A 21507-nucleotide genomic window follows, 5' to 3' on the forward strand; every position below is an offset into this window, starting at 1 on the left:
GACCTGGAGTTGGGTGCCGTTGTATTTGCACTAAAGCTTTGGAGGCTTTACTTATATGGCATTAAATTTGTGATCTATTCTGATCACAAAAGCCTTCAGCATCTGTTCAATCAGAAAGTTCTGAATATGAGACAGCGACGTTGGATGGAAACTCTAAACGACTATGACTGTGAAATAAGATACCATCCAGGCAAGGCCAACGTAGTCGCAGATGCCTTGAGCCGGAAAGAAAGAGTGAAACCAATAAGGATCAATGCCAAGAGCATCGAAATCAAGAACAGTCTGAATGAGAGATTGTTAGCCGCACAGAAAGAAGCTGTGTTGGAAGCTAACTATCCTAACGAAAAGCTAGGAGTAACTGAAGAACAGTTATCCTATGGTAAAGATGGAATTCTGAGATTGAATGGAAGAATATGGGTTCCTGTTTATGGAGGTCTTCGTGACGTTATTCTTCAGGAAGCCCACAGTTCCTGATATTCCGTTCATCCTGGTGCTGATAAAATGTACCAGGACCTAAAGGCAAATTTCTGGTGGATAGGCTTGAAGAAGTCTATAGCCACCTATGTAGCTAAGTGCTTGACTTGTGCGCAAGTAAAAGCTGAACATCAAAAGCCGTTAGGCTTGCTACAACAACCTGAACTTCCCGAGTGGAAATGGGAAATGGTGACGATGGATTTCATCACCAAGTTGCCAAAAACAAAGAAGGAAAACGATACAATATGGGTAATAGTTGATAGACTGACCAAGTCAGCACATTTCTTACCCATAAAGGAGACTCATAGCTCCGATGTACTAGCCCAGTTGTTTGTAGACAAGATTGTAGCCCTTCATGGCGTGCCTGTGTCTATCATCTCTGATAGAGATATCAGATACACGTCACACTTTTGGAAAAGTTTCCAACAATCTTTAGGCACTCAGCTAAACTTCAGTACGGCTTACCACCCTCAGATAGATGGACAGAGTGAGCGTACAATTCAGACATTGGAGGACATGCTTCGTGCATGTGCGATCGACTTAGGTGGCAGTTGGGATAGCCACCTACCATTGGTCGAATTCTCCTATAACAACAACTACCATACGAGCATTAAGGCTGCACCTTTTGAAGCTCTCTATGGTAGAAAATGTAGAACGCCCGTTTGTTGGGCAGAAGTTGGAGATGTCCAGATGACAGGACCCGATATAATATTTGAAACAACGGACAAAATTGTCCAAATTCGCGATCGATTGAAAGCTGCCCGAGACAGGCAGAAGAGCTACGCAGATTTGAAGCGTAAGCCTTTCAATTTCGAAGTAGGCGACAAGGTTTTGCTTAAGGTTTCACCCTGGAAGGGGGTGATGCGATTCGGTAAGAAAGGCAACTTAAGCCCGAGATATATCGGACCATTCGAAGTGATCGAACGTATCGGATCGGTTGCTTACAAACTAAACTTACCAAAAGAGCTCAGTGGTATCCACAATGTGTTCCACATCTGTAACCTGAAGAAGTGTTTTGCTGACGAATCACTGGTTATACCGCATACAGATGTACACATCGACGAGAGCTTAAAATTCGTTGAGAAACCCGTGTCGATCGAGGATCGACAGGTTAAGAAACTTCGCAGGAAATATATACCGATTGTGAAGGTAAAATGGGATGCCCGTAGAGGTCCAGAGTACACGTGGGAGGTAGAGTCCACGATGAAAGAAAAGTACCCTCATTTATTTCAATAAATCTCGAGGTCGAGATTTCTTTTAAGGGGGTGAGGATGTAACACCTCGAAAATTCGTGTCCAATAAATAAACGACACGTGTCACATACGACAAAAGTATTATAAACCCGGATCAAATTAAAAGAAGTGTGGTAGGATTTTTTTTGACACGTCGACATGTTAATTTATACCTCTGAACGACTTCTTCAATCTAAATCCCAAGACCCTAAACATGATTTATAAACATCTAAATATACCCCAATCCGGTGAATTCTAATAATAATGGATTCCCCAAAAATTCAAAAATGAATCCTATAAAAATAATGCACGTTACATCTTCATTCATGAATCCTATCGTTCTTCAAATTCAATTATGTTACATGATGGGGTACACAACTGTGCAAGCATGGTCTAAAGGCATTTTTCTGATAAATCATGACCAGAAAATTATTCATATCAAGTTGTCTGTTCAAATGCATGAAAGATTATTTTTTTTTTGTCTCTGACAAGAGCTTACGGACCGTAAGGATCCTGCCTTACGGACCGTAAGGGGCGAAAGGTTAAAACAGTTTCCCCGCCAAAGGCTTACGGACCGCAAGGGCCCTGCCTTACGGTCCGTAAGGGATGCCCAGCGACAGTAAGTTGGTTGTAGGGATGGCAATGGGTCGGGTTTGGGACGGGTTTAGGTAATCTCAAACCCAAACCCGATTAGATAAGCTTGTCCCAAACCCGTCCCAAAACCCGTCGGGTTTCTAGCGGGTAAATACCCATCGGGTTTCGGGTAAACCCGTTAATTTAAAAAGATTACTCGTTGGGTATACTTATCTCAAAACTCATTGGGTATCTATCGGGTAACTACTAACCGGTTACATTTTGTATTGTTATTATAAAAAATATATCAAATAACTACAATGTATACGGAATAGAATACCTATATGTGTAAAAAATGGATGTATCATATATATACATATTAAAAATATAAAAGAAATTATATCGGGTAAACGGGTACACTTTATCGGGTAATTGGGTCGGGTAAACGGGTATATCACTAAATCCCAAACCCGTCCCAAACCCGCGAAAAAAATAAAACTATTCCCAAACCCGATTAACCGACCCCAAACCCGTCCCAAATGTGTCGGGTTTCGGGTTTACCCATCGGGTTTGGGTTTGACTGCCATCCCTAGTTGGCTGTTGGCTGTTATAACAGTTAAACCGACTTACCATGATATTTTTGGGAACATGGGCGACTCCTAACACTTCCTAGGCACTAGGAAACACTTGTAAATGATCTGGATCACCCCATAGACCTAGTTGTCACCATCTTGGAGGTTGTTAAACACTATAAAAGGCCATTCATGTTGTAACAATTGTTCACACCTTCATTCAATACATCTGCTCATTCCTGGAACTCTAGCATTCTCTCTAAGCTTCACAAGTCGTGCATAGGACTCTTGTAAGTGTGATTAACCCTTTGTGGTTTAGTTTTTGCTTAGTAATAGCTTAAAAGTCAATCCGTCATAATTAACGATTGACTTAACAATTAATCACAAATGGTCCAGTGATTAACTGAAGGGGTAAGGTCCCAAAAACCTCACAAAGAGATAAGGACCATACCACCAACCAATCTTTCAACCCTTCTAACCTTGCGCGGCCGCGCATAAGTCTTACAGAAGGAAGAAAGAAACTAACGAGCAATAGTCGCGCGCCTAAAGGGAAAACCGAACCCTCGCGCCACCTTCCAGTTAACAAGGGTCAAAACCCTGAAATCGAAATGTCCACCCAAATATCCAGACTTGGATATTATTTTACTTAGGACTTATCCAGCCGTGTGCACACTGTAAAGTGCCACACCAGATTACAGCAGTAATCTTCTAGAAGAAATATCATTGTGCATCACCCAGGCGGTTGTAACCGTCTGGACACGTGTCACCATCACAAACCTTCCTGAAATCACAACGATAGCATGTGATTGAAGGATGATCTCCACTTGAATCACTTTCCACGTGGCAATCCCCTAGCCATAGGATCAAATCACGATCCGTGTGCACCCACATCAGATCGAAGCAACTTAACGAAGAGTTAAGAGAATTAACGGAAGGAAAAATAACCGCTACAGTGTTAGCATCTTCCGTTATCTTTTCAATAACAGATTTTCCCTCCCAAACTCTCGGTTATAAATAGGAGAATGCTTCAGGTAAAAGTTCAGATCCAATTTCACTACTCAAATACCTTTATCTTCTCCATACAAATACTTATTCTCACACCGGAGTCGGGTCAAGGAGAGAACCCTTTCCTCTCCTTGACGAGGCTAACGGTGCTCTGTTTTGCAGTATAGCCGGAGAAGAAGCTCGATCACCACTGAACCAAGTGAGAGAGAACTAACCTTTTATGCGGATTCAAACCCCCTGGTCCAACTGATTCCGATCTGTTGAACCAGTGTTTCTTCATTGGCGCCCACCGATTTCTCAGTTTTTCTAGTTCCTATCTCGTTTCGGTTCAGTTCATTCCATTTTTCTGTTTTTGCATATGGCAGAAAATTCACCTTCTCACCGACAGCATGGTCCTCGACCAAACGTCGGAAACAATTTCAAGGAAATGAGATTCCCAAAGTATGGGATTAGTAAAAACCAAACTGCGTTGAACGCAATCACCAGATCTGATTCCTCAGACAGCAGATCTGGAGAGGGAGTTAATATTACAGAATTGAATCTGGTAAACCCACTTGAGGGAAGAATCCAATTCAACCAGTACAATGATGGTGGTCATCACATACACATGGTTCAAGGGGGACCATCACGAAGAGCAAGCAAACGAAATTATGATCAACACTGGAGAGAACAACAAGTCGTGTTCCCTGTTGTTCCTGGGGGCCCTCAGGAAGAACGACCAGTAATTATCACTGGTATTTTTGGTCATTACCGGACGGACTATATGTTCATAGATCCAGGAAGTTCAATGGACATCATCTATGAACAGTGCTTTAAACAACTGGATCCAGAAGATAAAGCACGATTGGAACCGGTCGATTTTCCTCTCACCGGATTCTGCAATGAAGCTGTTTTCCCGTTGGGACAAATTGCTTTCCCGGTAACTTTATCAGATGGCAAACACTCGCGTACAGTTACAGTGAATTTCATGGTCATGCCAACAACATCACGGCATGACATTTTGCTCGGAAGAAGGTCGCAAAGAGAATTCAGCATGATCACTTCCATTCCACATGCGGCTTGTGGATTTCCAACAGAAACCGGGGTGGCAATTCTCTATTCAAGCAAGGAGGTCATGTCTGTAGATGATGAACCTCCAGCAAAAGCAGACAAAACTTCAGCGCCAAACGACCCAGAGAAATGGGTTCTGAACGGCGAATACCCAGAGCAAACCATTTTACTAGGACACGCCATGTCACCAATAATACGTATGCAGCTGAAAAGCTTGTTGTCTAATAACAAAGATATATTTGCTTGGTGCCCAGCGGACATGACTGGGGTACCACGCGATATAGCGCAACATTGTCTAAACATCAAACCATCAGTAGATCCAGTCGTTCAGGGAAGGCGCAGCTTCAGCGAAGAAAAAGCAAAAGCAATGGACGAGCAAGTAACAGAATTACTCAACGCGGGAATCTTGCGCAAAGTGAAATACCATACATGGGTTGCAAACCCAGTCATGGTACAGAAACATAATGGCGGGTGGAGAATGTGTGTCGACTTCAAAGACCTCAACAAAGCTTGCCCTAGAGACTGCTACGCGCTCCCAGAAATAGACAAGAAGGTCGATTCTTTAGCATCATTCAGGTGGAAATGCTTTCTCGACTGTTATAAGGGTTATCATCAGGTTCAGATGAAAGAAGAAGACGAAGAAAAAACCGCATTTCGTACAGACAAAGGCATTTACTGTTACACAAAAATGTCATTTGGGTTGCGCAACGCAGGCGCAACATATCAACGCTTAATGGATACAATCTTTAGCGAGGATATTGGCAAAACTGTCGAGGTATACATGGATGACCTCGTCATCATGAGTCATGAAGAGGAGACAATGCTCCACAATATCCAGCGCACATTCGATTCCTTACGAAGCGTAAATTTAAAATTGAACCCAACAAAATGCTCCTTCGTAATGGAAGAAGGAAAGTTTTTGGGTTTCATAGTTACCAGAGATGGTTTTAAAGTCAACCCAGAGAAAGTACAGACCATTCAACAAATGCCATCACCAACAACAGTCAAAGAAATGCAAAGACTTGCCGGACGATTAGCAGCTCTAAATAGATTTTTGGCCAATCATGCGGCAAAATCTTACCCATTTATCAGTACGCTGCGAAACTGCGGAAAGAAAACTCCTTTCCAATGGACACCTGAAGCGGAAGCAGCATTCAAGCAAATGAAAGAGTATTTAATCCAATTACCAACGCTGACTGCGCCAAAAGAAAAGGAACCATTAATCCTGTATCTGTCAGCCGCGGAAGTGGCAGTAGGCGCAGTATTAATGGTAGAAAGGGAAAATATTCAAACTCCAATCTACTACACCAGCAAAATGCTCACCGGCCCTGAAACTCGTTATTCGATGATAGAAAATTTGGTTTTAGCGCTAGTACACACATCCAGACGTTTGCGCAGGTATTTTTCAGGCCATGTCATCACAGTACTGACAAATTATCATCTGGGTCAAATCTTGTCAAAACCCGACATCGCGGGGAGATTAGCCAAATGGGCCATCGAGCTAGGAGGCTACACATTTTTTACAGACCAAGACCAGCAATCAAAGGGCAAGTCTTGGCAGACTTCGCCACCGAAGTTCCCGTTGATAAAGTGCAAGAATGTGAAGCAATCCAAAACCCAACGCCTGTTTTTGACGACAGAGTCTGGACCTTACATACCGATGGCGCATCGAATGATGACGGAGCAGGAGCAGGTCTCCGATTAGTCAGCCCAGATAATCATGAACTCACATATGCTATCCGCTTGGATTTCCAAAGTACTAACAATGAAGCGGAATACGAAGCATTTCTAGCAGGCCTTCGCCTGGCACGCAAAATGGGAGCAAAAAATTTGGAAGCTAACGTTGACTCAAAGCTAGTGGCTGAACAAGTTAACGGTCGTTATGACGCAAAGGGCGAGGCTATGGCGTTATACCTTGAGCAGGCACGGATGCTAATCAATCAATTTCAGACATTCAAAGTCAATCACATAAACAGAAGCGAGAACAAACATGCTGACGCACTAAGCAAGTTAGCCGCTACCAGTTTTAAACATTTAGCAAAAGAGGTGCGCATAGAGGTACTGTCCAATCCTTCCATTCACCTAAAACAAGTAAATGTCATAGAAATGGGAAGCCCGTCTTGGATGTCTCCAATCATTTTATACCTCCAACACGGAAAACTTCCGGAAGGAAAGGCAGAAGCTCGAAAAATACAACACAAAGCAATAAATTACGAAATGGCGGATGGCGTCCTTTATCGGAAATCATTCATGGGTCCATTACTTCGTTGTGTTGATAAAACAGATGCTCAGTATCTGGTCAGAGAAATCCACGAAGGATTATGCGGGATACATGCAGGACCGCGCATGGTCGTGGCAAAAATAATGAACGCTGGGTATTATTGGCCAGGCATGCACATGGATGCAGTTGACCTATTGCGAAGATGTAAGGCGTGTCAACGCCATGCACCAAAGACACTCAGACCCAAAAACCCGCTAATTCCTGTTACTTCTGCCTGGCCATTCCAACAGTGGGGCATAGATCTTGTCGGCCCATTTCCTGACGCGCCGGGCGCAGTAAGATTCATCATTGTTGCAGTAGATTATTTCACAAAATGGGTAGAAGCCAAAGCTTTGGCCTCAACAACAGCGATGGTAATCCGCAAATTTATATGGGAACATATAATTTGCAGATTTGGGTTACCATTGCGCATTATTTCCGATAATGGTACAAACTTTGCTGCGGAAGACCTTCAAAAATGGTTCAAAGAAATGAACATTGAGCATAGCTTCGCCTCCGTCGCGCATCCTCAAGCGAATGGTCAGGTCGAAAGTATAAACAAACAGATCGTTGACGGTATAAAAGCGCGACTTGGCAAAGCACGCAGGGGGTGGGTTGACGAGCTTCCCAGCATCCTCTGGGCGCATCGAACAATGCCAAAGACTAGCACCGGAGAAACTCCGTTCAGTTTAGTCTATGGATCAGAAGCCGTCATTCCTGCTGAAATAGGCCTACCCTCGCTGCGCATGTTAGCAATCGAAAAGCAGGACAATGAACAAGAACGGAGGATGGATTTGGATCTTCTGGAAGAAAGGCGCGAGAACGCGGCCATAGCAGAAGCAAGGTACAAGTCCAAGTTAGAAAAATATTACAATGCACGTGTGCGCATCTGCACTTTTGTCCCCGGAGATTTTGTCTTACGCGACAACGAGGCTTCAAATGCTGAAAAACTCGGCAAATTAGCGCAGAGGTGGGAAGGACCCTATGTCATCAACGAAGTCTTAGGCAAAGGAGCATAAACCCTAAAAAGGGTCGATGGGACTCTAGTTCCCCGCACCTGGAACGCGCAACAGTTGCGCAGGTGTTACATGTAAGTCACTCCTATAAAGCAAAAAGAACATACAGGCACTGTATTTCCTCATCTTATCTTGTATTACAGGCCTTGCGCTTTTATCAATACACATATTACTCTTAGTAACATTACTGTTCATTACAAATTGCATGAAATTTCTTTGGTTTGCGCGAAAACGACATGGGCAAACATTGTACACCTCATGAACGGTCTCAAAACAGGCAAACTGTTGACAAACGTTCACACATGAGCACAATACCATTCTTAATTCGCCTCACCTATTCAAAAGTAATTACACACATGCAAAATATTGTAATACGCACACACACGAACCATAGCAAGCAATCTTCAAAAGAGTATATCATCATATACATTATCAAAAAGTGTAACATAAACACTTAATAAGATCATTACAATGATCTTCAAAAAAAATATATAATCCTGTCTAGCAACCCAAAAGCTTACAAAAAAGCGTTAACAAAAACAGGGGAAAACCCTAAGCCTGAATATCTAGTCAGCACCTGTAGGTCCCTTTGATGTGTATGGATCTTCACAGAATTGTATATCTAATCTAGAGTGCGGAATCCTCTAGATCAGATTTGCACAGAAACGAGTAGAAAATAGAAATTCCAATCAAACGGGTCTTCTATTGATTATCCAACTTGCAGTTTACAATCAATTCAAGACCTTCACAACCTCACAGCCTATCTCTGTGATATTGCCTCACACAAAAAACGTTTTTCTCTCTCTCTCTCTATGTTTTCTCTCTCTAAAACTCTCTAACCACTAAAACCCTAATCACAAAAACATGTTTATATACCACATGTTTGTGAACTGGGCTTCCTACATGGACTAGGCCATTTTACAAGCCCATTACAATAATAAACTCACTAACCAATAAGCTAAGCCCATTACAAAATATCCAAAGACTAAATAATCAAACTATTAAGCTGTTGTCACCGAATATGCACCAACAGACTCCCCCTTGACAATAGCTTCATAGTGTAACTTTGTCTTCAAACATCTTGTTTTCTTTTGGTCTTTGGATAGCGTCAGCTACACAGCTTCTGACATCAACAGACTCCCCCTTAGCTGATGCTTCCAATCTCCAAAACTTTCATTCGTTGTAGATCAGTTAGCTAGCAATCCTTGGTTAAGCGAGTAAGCTCCAACTCTTCCATATCTCTTTCTCTTTCTGCAATGTAGTAGAAGGATCCTACCATGCATCTTCACACGTTCTTCACTTCACTCACAATCTGCACTTTACTTGTATTCTGCACTTCATTTTGATAACTGCATCAATCTGTTTAGAAACACAAGCTAGTATCTCGAAAAACCATTAGTCTTTTTCACATTTAAAGATAAACCAATATTTTATCTTAGTTTGCAAAAACAACTACCTGTCAATTCAAAATGGAAGTCTTTTTAAAAAAATATTTTTGGTATTTTTGATATTTTAAGAAAGCAGTAAACTATTTACAAAAGCAAGTAAATACAAAAGCAATAAACACTCTATTTTTGTGAGAATCACAGGTAAGAAGATCATATCAGCACAATCAAACTGTTTCACACTATTAGATAATTCTTTATTTAATTTTTCGTGAAAAGCAGTTCAAGACGATTACCAGTATGTTTGTCCTCTTAAACAAAATGCATGAACATTTCAAGTACCATTACCATATGATACGTTAAGGTAATTTTATTTTCTGAAATACGAGCGTGTCCCACTTCAGGATATACCCCCACGATCAAGGTATGCACAAAGATTCATCGTAGTAGGTGAGTATACTGATATCATCCTTCAAGATATCATGACTGTGTCTAGATCTGCATAAAATCTGTTTTATCAAGTTTTAATTGCTTAACTATGAACACCCAAATAAATATTAATCAAATCCTGGAAATAAAAACAGCACACTCTACCATGCAAGTATCTTCCCTACCACATATTTCACATGTCCAATCCTGAGTTCTGAAATCTTAACTGGGAATAGGTTGAGAAGAGAAAAGAATAGATCTAAGTAGAGATGGTATAATATACAAATCAAATGAGATTTTCTCAGTTTGATATAGGTTTATTGGGTTTCTTTTGGGCACTAGAGGGCCTCTTTCGGGTGTATTAGATCTATAGTGCGACAACGTACAGCTAGGTCAGCATGTATCTGGATGCAGCAGAAGCTGTCGTTGCCTAGCACCTCCAGGTCAGCATATATCTGGATGCAGCAGAGGAGGTACACGACTTTTTTCAGAGAAGATTTCAGAATCAGATCAAAATTGTGTGCATCGGGAAATATACAGACATTCAAATAGAAATGAGCTAATTCCAAGTGACTATCTTTCCTAGGGTCATGTACAATTTTAGTTCTAACAGACAGACAGCCAAGATATCCCTAGTTGAAATAACAGTATAAAGACCCAAAACTTCAGATTTTGGCAATCTATCAACGCAAGAATTAAGGTCATTAAACCATACACCACTAATGTGTTCCCCACTCATATTCAATTCATTTAAGTTTATATCACATTGGTAAGTTGATTATTTCATGCTTTTTGCCTACTGGTACATCATATGATGAAGCTGCTATCACACTTAAGCAATTTAGGTTCAATTTTAGTGTGACAGTCTAACTTGCTGATGTACTATCATTTCTTCTTTTTCATACAGTGATATCTCATTTTTGATTTTCTATTTTTATTTTTTTTATGTTTTTGATTTTTTCAATTTTTTTTTTTTGTGTTTTTTGATTTTTTAAGAAAAGCAGTAAACTATTTACAAAAAAAATTCTTATGAAAAACCAGTTATTCAGGATTCCTCATCCCGTTGAGTTCGACTAAGTGTTCAAAGCGAGCCCTGTCAAATGCTTTAGTATAAAGATCTGCCAGGTTATCCTCTGTGTCGACTCGATGTAATTCAATTAGTCTCTTTTCAGCACAATCCCGTATAAAATGATGACGTATGTCAATATGTTTTGTGCGACTGTGATTCACGGGATTATTAGTTATTGAAATAGTGGCATTATTGTCTATCATAATAGGAGTACGAGTGAAATCCAAACCGTAATCGCGCATCTGCTGTTGAATCCAGAGAACCTGAGAGCAGCAGCTTCCAGCAGCAATATATTCAGCTTCACACGTAGAGGTAGACACACAGGATTGCTTCTTGCACTGCCAAGACACGATCCTGCCTCCTAAGAACTGACAACCACCTGTTGTAGACTTTCTGTTCGACTTGCATCCTCCAAAGTCTGAGTCAGTGTAAGCAACAAATGTCAAATCACTATCAGCTGGATACCATAACCCAAGTTTAGGTTTCCCCTTCAAGTAACGAATAATGCGCTTCACTGCTTTCATGTGTGACTCTTTAGGATTCGCCTGATATCTGGCACACAAGCATACGGCAAACATGATGTCGGGTCTTGAAGCAGTCAAGTACATTAGAGAACCAATCATTGCCCTGTATTGAGTAGGATCAACATCTTCAGTGCTTTCATGATCTGGGCCAAGATTGTGATTTTCACATATGGGTGTGTTGGCAGTAGTGCAATCATTCATTTTGAACCGACTCAAAATGTCATACACATACTTTGTTTGATGAATAAACAACCCATCCGCCTTCTGTTCAACTTGTAATCCCAGAAAGTAAGACAGCTCACCCATAGCACTCATTTCGAACTTGCTCTTCATCACCTGCTCGAACTCTTTACACATGCTTTCATCAGATGACCCAAAGATGATGTCATCCACGTACACCTGTACCAGCAGAAAATCTTCATTCTTCCTCTTGATGAACAGTGTACTGTCAATCTGACCTCTTTCAAAACCATTCTTTATCAGATGTGTAGACAGTGTCTCGTACCACGCCCTGGGAGCTTGATGTAACCCATACAAAGCCTTATCAAGTTTGTACACTCGATCTGGATAATCTGGATCAACGAACCCATCTGGTTGTGAGACATACACCACTTCTTGGACTTTCCCGTAAAGAAACGCACTCTTCACGTCTAGTTGGAAAACTTTGAAGCCCTTGAAAGAAGCAAAAGCTAGAAACAAACGAATTGCCTCCAACCTCGCCACTGGTGCAAACACCTCATTGTAATCTATCCCTTCTTGCTGATTGAAACCTTTGACCACCAATCGAGCCTTGTTTCGCGTGACTATACCTCTTTCATCCTTCTTGCACCTAAATACCCATTTGGTGCCAATCTCTCTTTCACCTTTAGGAAGATCAACCAACTCCCAAACCTTCAACTTAGCAAAATAGTGTCTAAATACCCATTTGTTATTTACTTGCTTTCAGAAAAATATAAAAATCCAAAAATAGTGTCTTTTTCTATTTAAAATTCTTAACGTACGGAAAACTGTTATTCTTGGAGGAATTGTTACTGATAGGGGGAGACGGTGTTAGTAAGTGAGCTCAAAATTTTCAATCAGGCAGGTTCTTGTGTGTTGAGCAAAATGTTTTGCGTGTTGATGATTTTGAAAAAGCTTAATCTGTTACACAGTTTAACTAATCTCTTGAAAAATAATAATTTATTTAACTTTGTTGAAAAATTCTTATGGTTTCTCGTGATGTTTGTTTTATAGTATACAGATTGAAGCGGGTTGTTGCTGAGAAGTTGCTGTGAAGTGAGAAGATGAAAGTTTGATTGGATGCATGGTAGAACCTCCTTTCTATATTGCAGACAAGATTGAAGAGTTTGAAGATTGCTGTGCAAATGCTGAACTGGAGTTTACTCAAATGCTAACGTGTTGAAGATTTGGTGATTGGATGCATCAGCTTAGGGGGAGTCTGTTGCTGACAGTCTGTTGCTGACAGAAGCCGTTGAAGCTGAAGCTATCCAAAGACCAAAGACAGTGCAAGACTACTTGAAGATTGCAAGAAGACCGAAGACAAAGTTTTGACTCAAGACAAAGTTTTTATGAAGCTATTGTCAAGGGGGAGTTTGTTGGTGCATGTTTGTGACAACAGCTTAGATTTGGTCTTTGGATATCTTGTAATTAGTTAAACGATAAACAGTTAGCGGGTTTAGCTTTGTAATAGTTAGTTGTTATGTTTGGGCTAACTAAACCCAAGGAATTGGGTGATGGGGGCGAATTGGGCCTGTCCAATTCGCAGCCCAAGAGTCTTGACCTAGCCCAGTTGTAAACCTTGTGTTATATAAACAAGGTTAGACATTAGGGTTAAGGTTAATCAGCCAAAACAGAGTTTGAGAGAGACATAATTTCGTGAGAGCTTGCTTGGACGAAATTAGGGTTTGTGTTTAGGGTTTGATTGATTGTAATCAATCTTGATAGATAATCAATAAAACCCGGTTTGATTGAATTGTTGTTTCTGTTTCCTACACGTTTTCTGCTAATTCTGATCAAGAGGATTCCGCACTCTTGATTGGAAAGACGATTCTGTTACGATCCATAGACTCAAGGGGACCTACAGCACCAGAACTATCATCAACAGTAGAAACTTGCCTATTCCGGCGAACTTTCCGACGTCGGTACACCAAACGATACCCCCCTCTCTGAAGTACCGGAAACTGAATCATTAGTCTGTCAACATCTAAAACAGTAGCAGCACAAGCAGGAACACTAGCATGGCAAGGGATTTTGCACTCAGAATCAGCAATTACAGGAGAAACAGGCTTGATCAGTTTCTTCACCGGTGCAATAATGGGAGGCGGTGAACGAGACAGAAGGACAAGACCTTCAGCAGCATCGTATATCCTAAGAGCATCTAACAGAAGACGAGTGTGGTAAGAACGCTTCATCTTCTCTAACAAAACTTAAATAAAGTCAAGTGTTTCAAATATACACATATAAAAAGAACTCAGCACCTCGAAAAAAGAGAAATCCATCATTAACTGTCAGAACTGTCACATCCAAACGACGCTACAGGAACCTGGGTCACTTCTTCATTAATGAAGCCTGACAAAGCGCCATTACAAATCTCGAGACCAATAAGGAAAAATACTCATTCTTACTGACAGGTGACGTCATTACCTAGCAGAGCATGATTACAAATCACATTTTTCTTTTCAAAAAAAAAAAAACAAACAAACACAACACAGGAAATCATCATTCAAATCTTCTCACAGAAGTTCTTTCATTTTTTAGCGCCCAAGAAAGACATCTCTCTCCTAAGTCCAGTGCTCCACTTATTTGCATAAGTACAACACTAGACTGGGGGGACTTGAAGAGGTAAGGTCCCAAAAACCTCACAAAGAGATAAGGACCATACCACCAACCAATCTTTCAACCCTTCTAACCTTGCGCGGCCGCGCATAAGTCTTACAGAAGGAAGAAAGAAACTAACAAGCAATAGTCGCGCGCCTAAAGGGAAAACCGAACCCTCGCGCCACCTTCCAGTTAACAAGGGTCAAAACCCTGAAATCGAAATGTCCACCCAAATATCCAGACTTGGATATTATTTTACTTAGGACTTATCCAGCCGTGTGCACACTGTAAAGTGCCACACCAGATTACAGCAGTAATCTTCTAGAAGAAATATCATTGTGCATCACCCAGGCGGTTGTAACCGTCTGGACACGTGTCACCATCACAAACCTTCCTGAAATCACAACGATAGCATGTGATTGAAGGATGATCTCCACTTGAATCACTTTCCACGTGGCAATCTCTAGCCATAGGATCAAATCACGATCCGTGTGCACCCACATCAGATCGAAGCAACTTAACGAAGAGTTAAGAGAATTAACGGAAGGAAAAATAACCGCTACGGTGTTAGCATCTTCCGTTATCTTTTCAATAATAGATTTTCCCTCCCAAACTCTCGGTTATAAATAGGAGAATGCTTCAGGTAAAAGTTCAGATCCAATTTCACTACTCAAATACCTTTATCTTCTCCATACAAATACTTATTCTCACACCAGAGTCGGGTCAAGGAGAGAACCCTTTCCTCTCCTTGACGAGGCTAACGGTGCTCTGTTTTGCAGTATAGCCGGAGAAGAAGCTCGATCACCACTGAACCAATTGAGAGAGAACTAACCTTTTATGCGGATTCAAACCCCCTGGTCCAACTGATTCCGATCTGTTGAACCAGTGTTTCTTCCTTAACCGAATCAAAAGTAGTTATATGTTGGTAATCATGTGGGCATTAAACCCCTAAAAGGGCATCCTCTGATTCCCACTCTAACTAGTCCAAATGTCGAGTCAAACTTGCTTAGAAAAAGTCAACAGAATGCTATTTTGCGATTTTATGCATAATCAGTCATGTAGATGGTGTGTAACCTGTTTAAACACGTATATAACATGATAATAAGTATATTAACTAGTCTAAGCTTGTTTGATCCGACCATTTAGTGTTTTGACCCGGTTCGGAACCGAAAGTTGCAAAACTTTGGCTTTTGTTTTGACTTCAGTTCTGACCCGTTATGGTATGTTTTAGATATGCCTTAGGACTCTCTTAGGACCAGGTTACATGATGGTATAACCCTCTGTGACCGGTTCGTTGTTTGTCCAAGTCTTTAACACTTTTCCGTTATATGCTTAAAAGTTGATCGTAACGCCCTTATGACTTTAAAAACGAGAATTTGGGAAATGTGAGAGAGCAAAAATCTTTCTTACTGATTTCTAAACATGTCTCTAAAATTTCGTGTCAATCCGAGGTCTAGAATAGGAGTTATGCTAAATAGCGCAGTTAAGGAAAACTTTTGTAATTAACGACGCATTTAGCATAAAGCATATCTAAACCCAAATTTCGACACCAAACCTTTTACACACTGATGTAAAATAATATTTTGGGATTTTTAAAGATTTTTAATTATTTTTAACCTGCTCATAACCTGCGGTTATGGCATCGGTTCGGTAATTACCGAATATACCCTTTTTGGACATAACTTGAGTTCTACAAGGTATTTTGACCCGATTCCAGTTGCAACTGATTTTAAATAATAAATAAAGTATTTTGGACTTTATAAACTGTTCGGAAAACTCAGATTTCCTGTAGAACTCAGAAACCTCTTTTATAATCTTTAAAATGGCCAAAATACCCCTACGGGGCGTATGTTGGACTTAAACTCATTTCGGGCATTATGGAAGGCATCCTACTGATACCACAACCTCTTTAAAGCATATTGACTAAGAAAACCTGTGTAGGACTCTTACGGTTACCCGTTACGCCTTTTGCGCGCACGGTTCGGTTTATGTAACTAGTTTACATAAACTAGCTGAAACGGGTCAAACCTTATCGTTTATACTTCAAAATCCAGAGTGTGGTTTAAATACCCATATAAAACAGGTCTTCAAACCTGCACATTCCATTCCCGGTTTTCGCCCTCACGCGATCAAACCGTAATTATCTTTTGAAACTGACCGGTCTAAGCTAAGGCTAAATTAAAGACCCGTTAGAATTCTAATAGGTTATTTTAAAACCTTCGTTCCAGAATAGGAGACCAGTAAAAGATACTTGCATTCGTTTATTAAGGATTAATACTTGCTCAGGTAAATACTTTTAACTTATTTTCCGTTATACGAGCTTGGGTTACGGTATTTAAAAATACCGCTTGGTCGGGCAATTGACCCCACCTCTTTAGTAGTTGGGTATTATCAATGTGATCCGTTTAAAAACTTGCTTTTGTTGGCTTTACGCCTTTGGGAGCTTAATGACCATGTCCCGGATATCCTTGGCATCATTTTACAAAATGGCCACGACCCCGACACACGGGTGTAGGCGTACACCCGTAATGTGTCTATTTCATTAAAAGTATAACCGTTGGTTTTCCCGCCACGGCTTTTATGCTTTGTGGCGTGTCTATTAACCTTTAACCCGGCACGACCCGGGCAACCGAACGCATAGTGAACATGTAATTCTTTTACAAGATTTAATTGATAAATTATCCCAAGTTATAAAAGAATTTGTGCCTTGTGCATTCAAATCAATTTTATTAAACATTTTACAAAAGTGTCGGTTGAATGTATTTACTAGTGTAAACTGACGTATTTTCCCCAAAAAGATTAATGCAGGTTCTACACGTAATGGGCTGGCCACTCCTTAGCATCGTTAGAGTCTCGCAAGCTTGGGATGCCAATATCTGTTGAACAATTATTATTTCTATCTTATTTTGATCCCCTGTGGATTATATTTCGACAATTGGTGATACCTGGATATTACACTCGAATGTTGAAATATATTTATCTTTATGCTTCCGCTGTGCATTTAAATATTGTGGTTTGACTATATTGTTGCCAACTACGTCACGGTAATCCCCCACCGGGCCCACCGGTGAAACACGTGGAAATCAGGGTGTGACATATTAGTTTTATATTCAGTTGCCTGTAGATTATTTACAAGGCCTTATTATTTGTACTCTGTCACCCGGGCATGTCTGGCTTGTCGTTTGGGCGTCAACGGCATGACACTTATCGTGACAGTGCGTAATAAAAGTTCACGGCGTCTCTAGCTTGTGCTTGTGTAGCACCTTGGCCACTAGAGGCGTATAGATCGATCTTAGCTCTGAGTTTGAGTTTGATTTTGAGTTTGTTTGTCTAGAGATGGAATAATGGGTGCACGCCACACTCACTATCTCATAGGTGCATGGACTAGCTAGTTGTGTACCAGTCTGTTTGTTTGTAGCTCTGGGTGCTTCTGTGTTACACGATTTGTTCTGTTGATATACATATTTCGTGTAAGTTAGTATATGTCTCTGTATGTGAATATGTTTAGTATTTGTTCAGATATGTCTGATATGTCTTGTACGCGTCTGATTATACTTCCGATTATGTATCGGGTTATGCTTCCGATTATGTTCCGTATCTGTATTGATATGTCTGATATGTTTTGTATGCATCTGGTCATGTTTCTGATCATGTATCGAGTTAATCATGCTTCTGATTATGTTCAGTATCCGATTATGTTCTGTATTAGTTATGTATGTTTTGACTCAGTGTCTCTATATCAGTTTCGTCTCAATATCAGTCTCAGTTTGGATTTCTATTCCGTGTTATACGTATAGTTTGTATCTGTCAGTGCCTTTATTCAGTATTTGATTCAATCTTTGTTCTATACTTGTCGTTGAATCTGTCTTTGTTTCGTGTCGATTCTCTTGATCGGTTTAATAAGTTTCGAAAGGATTAAATTATTCTAGTTTTAAAATTTAGTTATCCATATTATTTTGGTTGTTAAATGTAAATATCCACAGCTATAAAATAATTATTTTTATTAAATAATAACTTATGGAGTATGATCAATTATATCTCGATCTTCATCCAATTATTTATTTGAAGATAATAACTTCAACAATTCTTTTCCTTTAAATGGTTAGGGGATTTTTAAATGGTATTTACTATGTTTCGGTTTACGTATTTGCTTTGCTTCTGTATCAGCTTCCCATGTCGGTTTACGAAATTGTCATAAGTATATCGTTATGAAATCCAAGTTAAATTATTCTATTTCCTATATATAACTTTTCATCTTTAGAAAATTAGTTATTTTGGTTTGCTATTAAATATGATAAATTATTTTATTTTGATAAGATTCAAACATTCATTATAAGAAACTAGTTTTGCCAAGTATCTTGTTTTAAAAACAATAGCATTATTAGACGTTGTTCAAAATATCCGATAGTTGTTAGTTTTTGATTTGTTCGTCCGTTCCATTGACAAAGGATTGGTCAATTTTTTTTCTTGATATACGAATACTAGATTACTTAAAATGATGTTTTAAAATAAGTCCGTTTATACAAGATAAAATGCTTTAGTCATCATGGTCAACGATGTATCAGTCTCTACATCGGTTTTGTGTTGGGGTCAGTATCAGTTATGTATATGACTGGCTTTGGTTTCCGTATCAGTTTCCGTTATAGTTTCAGATCAATTCGTGTATCAGCTTTTGTGTCAGTCTTGTGTCTACATCTATTTTTAGTACTCGTGTCAGTGTCCGTTTCAGTTCAGTCTCAGTTCTGTTATGTTCTGTTGTGTTTCGCTTCCGCTGATATGACTTTACTTGTACTGCTGATTTCTCCGTTACTGAGCAACTCTTGGCTCAGCCGTATTTTTTTTGTGTTTGTCTTATTTGTATTACAGGTAATCTGGGATAATATGGGATTTCAGTGAGAAGCGTTAGGAAGTTACTGACCAAGATTCTTTATTTCAGTAACGTAATAAAATGTAATTAAGATCTTCTATTTAATGTTATGGATTGGTTTTTAGTTTTGATATCTATAAGAGTAACACGTCAGCCCTATTCGGGTTGGGGTGTTACAATTTCTGTCCACACTCTAACTGATTGTCGTTAGCTACTGTTACTTTCATAGGCTGCACATTTTGTAAAGGGCATTGTAGCTTATTTACCAACTTGAGATCAATGAAATTATGAGTTGATCCAGAATCAACTAAGATATGTAACTTTCTTGTGCCCATAGAACCAGTGATTTTCATTGTGGAATAAGAAGGTAGACCATATAAAGCATTGATTGATATTTGTGGCTCGGTAACTATTACTTCCTCTTCCTCCGCCACTAACTCCTCATCCGACAGCTCAATATTGAATAACTGCCTATTCTTACAGTTATGACTAGGGGTAAACTTCTCCTTACACCAGAAGCATTCTTCTTTTTCTCTTTTCTCAGCCATTTCTTTAGTAGTGAGTCTTCTAGTGGTCTTTATTGGCTAGGAATTAAGTGGAGTTGGTAACAATGGTAAAGCATTAGCATTCATAGTAGGTGGGGATTTAAGGCTATTGTTGGTACTTTTGGTGTTAGCATTAGAACTGTAATAAGGTTGGTATTTCCTATTGTCGAATAAGGTATTGTGTACCATTTCTTGTTGTTTCGCTACTGCATACGCCTCCCTTAATGTCTTGGGTTTAAACGCTTTAACCAAACACCTAAGTTCTATCTTTAACCCTCCCACAAATAAACTCACAGCATATTCCTGACATATAGTCACTTTGTTTAATAAAGCATCAAATGCATCACAATATTCCTGTAATGAACTAGTTTGGTGCAAAATTTTCAAATCTTCCATAGCATCTTCCATCAAACTTAAAGAAAATCTAGCAACAGCAGATCTCACATATTCATCCCAAAAAACTGTATCAATTGTTAGGTTATTACTTTTTAAGTAACCTTGATGCCATTGTAAAGCCTTACCTTCTAAGTTAACCACAACATACCTCACTTTTTGATTTTTTGGTGTACGATCTACTTCAAAGAAGTGATTGCTTTTGTAAATCCATCCTTCGACATCTTCACCATTGAATTTAGGAAAATCCAGACGCCCTAAACGAGATAATCTCTGATCTTGATGTCCATTGTTCATCACAATACCCTAATTGTTATTTCCCATGCTTGACAGTTTGTCTAACACAACTTGAATCTGAAGCTGCATCTGTACAACAGCTGCCTTATTCTCCTCAACACCAATAGCCATCGATTGAACATGCTTTGAAATTGACTGCGTCTGCGCCTGCAATCCCTGCACATTAATTTCCATTTTTCCGATCGATAGTGAATTATCTTTGATGGATTTCTCCATTTCCTGTTGTCTAGTGCTTGTTGTCATCTTGATTGATTGTAAACGAGATGAATTAATCGAACAATGACTAATTCGTGAATTGAAATGAAATTGACAGGATTTGATCGAAAGAGTGATCAAATGATTGAATTGGACACCGATTTGATGAATTAGGGTTTTGAATCAAGAGCGTTCCAAGAATTGAACGACTCTGATACCATTGATGAACTTAATTTTTAGAGAGAGAAACTAGAGAGAGAAGAAATTCCCAAAATCAAGCTAAACCTCTTCTAGTTAGCCCTAACGACTTTATTAACGACTTCCAACTTCCTTACACTCTTGTTACCAACAACCCTTAACTATCTAACTATTACAATAACCCCCCTGAACCTGTAACTAACTAATTCTAACACATATCAGGGTTCGAGAGGTTATTGAGGCTTTGTATTTATAAAAAGATTCAACTGACGCCCGTAATTTGGAAAATTTCAGAGTTGGTGCAAGATCCGATTAGGAAGATCCGATTAGGGGAGGAATGTGGGTGTATGAATGGCTGGTGTATGTTTCGTGTTGTTAGTGAGATGAGATTATTGTGGGATGGATAAGGTGTCGCATGGCGGAGTGTGAATTTGCAGGTGCTTGTGTGGAAGGTGGAGAGGGCGGAAGGTGGAGGCGGTGGTTATGGAGAAGAAGGTTCAGGGATGTTTATGTTTTAAATATAAAAGATGGTCCCACCTAAATTATATATTAACTCTCTTATTGATTTAATTTTTATTTTTTAATGATAAGGGCATTTTGGTCGTT

This window comes from Helianthus annuus, chromosome 12, assembly GCF_002127325.2.
Source record: "Helianthus annuus cultivar XRQ/B chromosome 12, HanXRQr2.0-SUNRISE, whole genome shotgun sequence".
In the NCBI taxonomy this organism is placed as follows: domain Eukaryota; kingdom Viridiplantae; phylum Streptophyta; class Magnoliopsida; order Asterales; family Asteraceae; genus Helianthus; species Helianthus annuus.